Source organism: Polyodon spathula, chromosome 1, assembly GCF_017654505.1.
Source record: "Polyodon spathula isolate WHYD16114869_AA chromosome 1, ASM1765450v1, whole genome shotgun sequence".
NCBI classification, from domain to species: domain Eukaryota; kingdom Metazoa; phylum Chordata; class Actinopteri; order Acipenseriformes; family Polyodontidae; genus Polyodon; species Polyodon spathula.
This window is the reverse complement of record NC_054534.1, coordinates 26,784,213-26,789,507: the sequence shown is the minus strand read 5'-3', so window position 1 is coordinate 26,789,507 and position 5,295 is coordinate 26,784,213. Positions and strand designations below refer to the sequence as shown.

Genomic DNA, 5,295 nt, shown 5'->3' with positions numbered 1-5,295 from the left:
TAGCACTGAACACTTCCGGGGGACAGTATAGGGAGGAGAGATGGTAGATACAATGCCCACTTTTTGAAAGCCTAATTTACTGTGTATCCCTGAGTAATATGTAGTAAGTGTTGATCTCACGAATTCGGTCTTCGATGACTGAGCAGTTAAACAGACTTCTTGAGAGATTAAGACATCCCCATAATAACATACCCATCAGACTTGTGTACAAACTGCCAGTAAGTACCAGGCTACATAAGACAAGCAGCACTCCTGGACACCCAAACAGCTACATTACTAATTGATTTAAACATCTTGACATAACAGGGTCATTTGTTTTTTTCCTTCGATGGTCTCAAAGAGCCGCCATAGTATCGGCCTTGTATCTACTTACATGTAGCTATATTTTAGCGTTAAAGTGATTGAAGTCTATTTTAAAGCCTGTTTGCATCATTTTACTTTTGTATTTATGAAGCATTTTTTGTGCCGTTTCCAAAGAGAGTTCAGCGAATTATATATATATGTATGGTATATATATATATATATATATATATATATATATATATATATATATATATATATATATATATATTTGAATAATACATAATATGTTCCAGCATATATTAAATAGGGTGAAAACTTGATTCGATGTAATCAAATATTCATTGAATGTGTGTTCTGTGTGGTAGGATTTTATTTAATCAACTACAACAAAGACATTAAAATACAGCAATATTATAAGATGTGGTACAAAGCATATTACATGTGGGGTAAAGTGCATGATTGCTTTTTTAAAGTTTATTATCCAATTTAACACTACAGGACTACAACTATTAAACTTGTACTGTATCTCTGTGCAAATACCTTTTTACCTATATATATATATAGAGAGAGAGAGAGAGAGAGAGAGAGAGAGAGAGAGAGATACTCTGTTCTGTGTGTGTGTAAATATATATATATATATATATATATATATATATATATATATATATATATCATTATCTTATAGGGATTAATAGAACATAGGAACATTAACAAAAAAGAAGAGGCCATTTTGCCCATCAATGTTCACCCGGTTCATAGTAGGTGATTTATCTCAAAACTTTGTAGCGTTACTGTGTTTCATGACTAGGTAACCCATTCTACGTCCTCACCGCAGTACCTACAAAAGTACCACGAAATGTTTCTGTCAGGACAACAGAAGAAGTCGGTACCACCGGTCACTTTTTCTTTTAAGTAACAAAAATGCATATTCACTGCCAAACATGAACTAGTTTAGATGTGTAATGACTGCAGTATAGGATGCTAACCGTAAGTTTCCGGTTTTGGTCAGTATTTGTGTGGCTAGAGAAAAACACAGATGACTAGTTGAAAGACCCCCGCTGACCTCTAATTAAATGCAATTCAAGTTCAAACACTCAGCCTTAGAAAAACAACAAGCTTGGACTGGAAATGCTTTTACTATGTACCGCTTGCGGTTGATCATAGAAACCACTTAAAAACTTTCACTCACATAGAAACAGGGACTTGCGATTGACAGGACGTTAGTATAGCTTCCTACTGAAGGATGGGTTTACATTACTGAAAGATAGACCAAAGCACACACGCATGGGCTGTGGTGCAGAACGCATTACTTTCAGCCCCACCACTGCTAAACTGGAAGGCCAACAGGCTGCTTTGGCTAAGGCCTTGATCAGCGTGCGTACAAGGTGGAAGCAGCAAATCCTTTAAGATATTGTAACCAGCTGTTTCTTCTCAACATGTTAAGATTGCAGATGTAATTCACCCATAACTTCTAATCAATCACAATCAACATTTAGAAAAAAAGAAACCCTTGTGAACCAATGTAGATTTTGTTACAGGATACACTGCAGATGTTCTTCACAGTCAATTGAACCCATGTGTCCTCATATTAAACAGTAATCACAGCAAGTCATAATGTGAACAGCAATGCAAATTTAAATCACCCGACACCTAAATATTCCTTAACCCACCCCCACAAAAAAAAAAAAGTTTCAAATGTTTTATTTAGATTCTCAGCATGCTTGTGACAAATCCAAAGTGACTGAATCCGTCTCCGTTTAAAATGTGTCGCTACATGCTGCTAACGAACAGTTTGCTACACGAGCTGAGAGCAACTTGGCAAGCCCAGCTTGACATCATGACGCAAAGACCTCCTCCAGGGGAGCACTGAATAGAAACGGCGGTGCCCATGCCCGACACAGATCTCCTGATCGAGACGAAGCTCACCCCTCATCCTTCACGACGGGTGTATTCTGGAAGTAGACAATGTGTTAATAAATCACTCACTCAAGCTTTGCAGTTATTCTGCTACAGTAAATCAAGCCTGCTCAGGTTCACGCGTACAATGATCAAGCTGACACTATTGTAAATGGTTCTCTTCCACTGAATTAACTGCAGCACCCATACTAGAAACACTCATCTGCAACTTGCATAAAAAGGGAAACTGACAAAGCACAGTCGTTGTCGGTCCCCTCCTCCATTAGCAGTACTGGTTAGAGAAGCTTGGACAAAACCCTCCTATCCAAGACAACCTCCAAGTTTCTAGACTGCACCCTCATTAACACGTCATAATCTTTCCCCTTTGCAGGGTCAGATGGGTAGTGAGTGACAAGTTTAAATCATGGGGACAGTCTTTACAGTAGTGTTGACTGCAACCAGGGCATAGACATGACCTACCCAATGTCTACAGAGCAGTACTGGGTGACTGCACACTTCTTACAACTTCCAGGAGCACACAGAGAAATCAGACCTTAAAAAAAAAAAATACAAATAAATGAACAGCTTGCAGTAGCCGTATTTTAACATGAATACAGGGCATACTTAGGAGAATATTTTGAAAACAGATCATTGGGGGCGAAATGCATTAAGTGTACTGCAGGGAATGGCAGCAACCTACTAATGTTAAAATGAACCGATTAAACCCCCAGGTGGAAAAGCAGTTCAATGGTGTGTAATGGCCTTCCAGGAGCAGCTGCAGTCAAACATTGGGCATGGCTCTGATGACTTCCACAAAGGGAGCGTGGTTCTGCACAGCGAGTTTTAGGAGCAGCAGAAGGCACAATCATTTTAGTAAACTGGGAATATCCTGGTTAACAAATGCACATTCTACTACATTAACGCGACTATTTACCTTAACAGCAGTCAGTAGTTTATCGATGGAAAACCACACAGTTCACCAGGCAGAGTTACCTGAAAATGTTAAAAAAAAAAAAATTAAAAAAAAGTTATGACATTGGTAAAACACACTTTACTAAAAAGTGTAACATAATACTTTAACATACGTTACCAGATTGTATTTCGGTAAAACTGGCATGCTTATGAACGCCCGAAATCCATAATTTAAACAAATGCAGGTTTTGTGAAATCTCACGTGAATGTGATCCAAAGACCTGGCCAAAACTGTGTCCTCATATAAAAATATACAGTAATCACGTTTGCAAGTCATAATGTGAACAGCAGTAAAAAGTTTAAATCATCGGACACGCGCTTTTCTCGGAACACGATAGACAAGCTAACAGGGACTTCGGTACAGACTGGAACAAACCGACTAAAATTTAATTATAATCCAAAATTATCTTGAAAACGTGTATGGCCACAATAAGTACACGGTCCAGCGCATTTTCTCTCGACTGCAAACTTCTACAATTCTTACCTCTGCTAATATTTCTTTTTTCATTCATTGTCAAGAAAACGAACAGACTACGGGGTCTTCTCTTTTTGTAGCCCGCGTTTCGAGCAATCCCATAACTGAAACAAGCAAGATGGAGTTGGATTGTAGTTGACTCCAAACACAGCCATGACTGCCGTTTTCAAAACTCTCAAAACAGAAAGGCAGTAAGCTTTACACTTAAAGGTATAGCGGGTGAGCGCAATGCAGGATGGGCAAATGTGCACACGATTATTTTTTATATTTTACCAGCAGCAGGGGGCACCACCGACGTGAAGAGCAGTGTTCTGTCATATTAAAGACAGACACAATTTTTCTATTGCACATTTGCTAAGTTAAACTTTCACAGTACTGAAGTTGGTTAAGTTTGGTAAAAGGTGACACATTAGAGGTGGAAACTACATGAAATTAAGAGGGAGGGGCACGACACTAGATGCGAGGCACTCAGTGTGCAGGCCTACAGCATTATTCAGTGTTCCCATGGAAATGGAAATATGCAAGAAGTAAACTCGGCTGTACAGTTAAATCAGTATTAATAAAAATAACTCGTATGGGAGATTGCTCTTTCTACAGCATTGTTCCTTGATAAACATATCTGTTTGCTGTACCAGCTGAACACCATTTGGAAAATGTATGGTTTGCTTTCACCACTGAGTTGTAAGAGATGGAAGATGACATGTATAACCTAAATCTGCAAGTGAAATAATCTTTCAAGAATGTTAACAGATCTGTGGAATGCTGTTGTAAATAACATAACTCTGTTTTTCATTGTAAAGTTGGATTGTTTTCCAGCTTTTAGTTGCTCTAGTTCTCACTGAGAAACTTTCTTGGCTTTGTTAGCAGTCTAACCGTAACTGCGCTAGTTAAATAGCAGCGTTAAAGTTCAAACGTAGTGCCAACATTTAGCATCAACAATCTTACACCCTGCAGTCAAACCTGATGATCATGGTTTATATGGTTTACATCAAAAGAAACTTATCACTTATATTTGAGCATCAAAAGAAACATATCACATATATTTAGATAAAATTCACCAGATGTGATCGAAAAATGACAAACTGCTTTAGAGCAGACGCAGTGACTTTTTATTGTGCCGATTAACAATTGACAGCACGAAGATGCTGCAAAATGATCCGTCGATCTTGGGAAGGTGTTGTGACTCTTGGTCTCCCAGTTCGTGGCCTGTCATTGACAGGGTGTGACTGGTTATATCGTCTTGCCAGGTTTGAAATTGCTGGCTGCGAGCAGCCGAGACGGCGAGTAAAAGTACAGTATGCTGCCCTAGTCCAGCCTTCAACATGCCAATTGCACGAAGGCGCTGCTCATGACAGACGTGGCATATCTTTTTCTTTGCTTTTATTCAAGCGTGCAATTCAACAGCTGAAATCGCTCCCTATCCAGTGTCCAATCAACTGTCTCAGTAATTAGGTGATTAAGTGCATATGCTTCACTCATAGTCACTCAAGCGTGACATGGTCAAGAAAGAGTTTCTTTTGATGCTCGGTATACACACACACACACGTATATATATATATACATATATATATATATATATATATATATATATATATATATATATATATATATATATATATATATACACACACACATATATATATATATAT

General features: G+C 38.3%; 1 long non-coding RNA gene across 1 annotated transcript; it reads right to left on the bottom strand.

The window, feature by feature from the left end:
- Positions 1-986: 986 nt before the first annotated feature.
- Positions 987-3,851, bottom strand: LOC121316396. Its single transcript, XR_005950383.1, has 4 exons — positions 3,656-3,851; positions 3,134-3,192; positions 2,680-2,752; positions 987-2,255 (listed from the first exon to the last, which is right to left on the bottom strand). It is a non-coding gene; the product is annotated as an uncharacterized LOC121316396 (long non-coding RNA).
- Positions 3,852-5,295: the final 1,444 nt, after the last annotated feature.